Below are 927 nucleotides of genomic sequence, written 5' to 3'. Positions count from 1 at the left end.
TGATAAAAATTGGCCTCACAAATGTAAAAAATGCCCCAGGAAATCATTTCCAGGGGGCAAAAAGTTCATTTCTGACCCTGCCAGAAGTATAGTAATACCAGTCTTTTTTTTTTCCGCCTTGAGGAAACAAGCTGATGAATCATACAGAAGTTTTCCAAAAATCTAAAAATGCAGAACGTTTTCTGTAAGGGGTAGGTTTAGAGTAAGGGGATAGAAAATACAGTTTGGACAGTATAAAAACCATTATGTCTATAAAACACGGAAACCAAACGTGTGTGTCTACCTGCTGTCCAGTGACGCCCTCGTAGCTTCTTTGCTTAGTTTTTTCCCCTTTCCTCCTGATTTCCTTAAACCACTATCAGAAACAGTCAGAAAAACACATTACATACAACAACACAATCCTTAATGAACTTACAATAAGAACAAAACAAAAGGTCACTGTAAACCATTTAGTTATATTGTAAAATGCTATGGAGAAAGGTGTGGAATTCTGCTCTTACCCAAAGTCTGGGAATCTTCTTTTAGTTTTTCCAGCTGCATCATTAGACTCATCTGAAATAAATAAAAGAATTGTATTAAAATACAAACACAGACAAACATCTGATTTCCAGGCTAACATGGATTGATTATCCAGCTTGTTACCTTTGACCTCTTTGCCCTTGCCTTTGGACTCTCTCTTCTTTACATTCCGCAGGAAGCTGGAGGGGGAGGAGTCTTTAGGAGAGGAGAGGGCAGGGCCTTGAAGATCCCTCTGCACTGACTGGCTGCTGCTTGTAATAGAACCTTCATCCTTCTGGTGGTTAGCAGGGGAAGATATGGCGACCGGCAGGGACAAACTCTCCTGGATTGATCTCCTATGAGGCGGTGGAGACTCGGGACTCGCAGACTGACTCTCATCATCACCCTGAGGTCAAAAACAATGTTATT

General features: G+C 41.0%; 1 long non-coding RNA gene across 1 annotated transcript; it reads right to left on the bottom strand.

Moving 5' to 3' along the window:
• Positions 1-282: 282 nt before the first annotated feature.
• LOC107735681 (uncharacterized) lies at positions 283-904 on the bottom strand. The gene is made up of 3 exons (XR_001639482.1): positions 643-904; positions 501-552; positions 283-355 (listed from the first exon to the last, which is right to left on the bottom strand). It is a non-coding gene; the product is annotated as an uncharacterized LOC107735681 (long non-coding RNA).
• Positions 905-927: the final 23 nt, after the last annotated feature.

This window comes from Sinocyclocheilus rhinocerous, unplaced genomic scaffold (assembly GCF_001515625.1).
Source record: "Sinocyclocheilus rhinocerous isolate Xijiao unplaced genomic scaffold, SAMN03320098_v1.1 C36234228, whole genome shotgun sequence".
NCBI lineage: Eukaryota > Metazoa > Chordata > Actinopteri > Cypriniformes > Cyprinidae > Sinocyclocheilus > Sinocyclocheilus rhinocerous.
The sequence above is the reverse complement of the archived record's forward strand: the minus strand, read 5'-3'. Positions and strand labels throughout refer to the sequence as shown.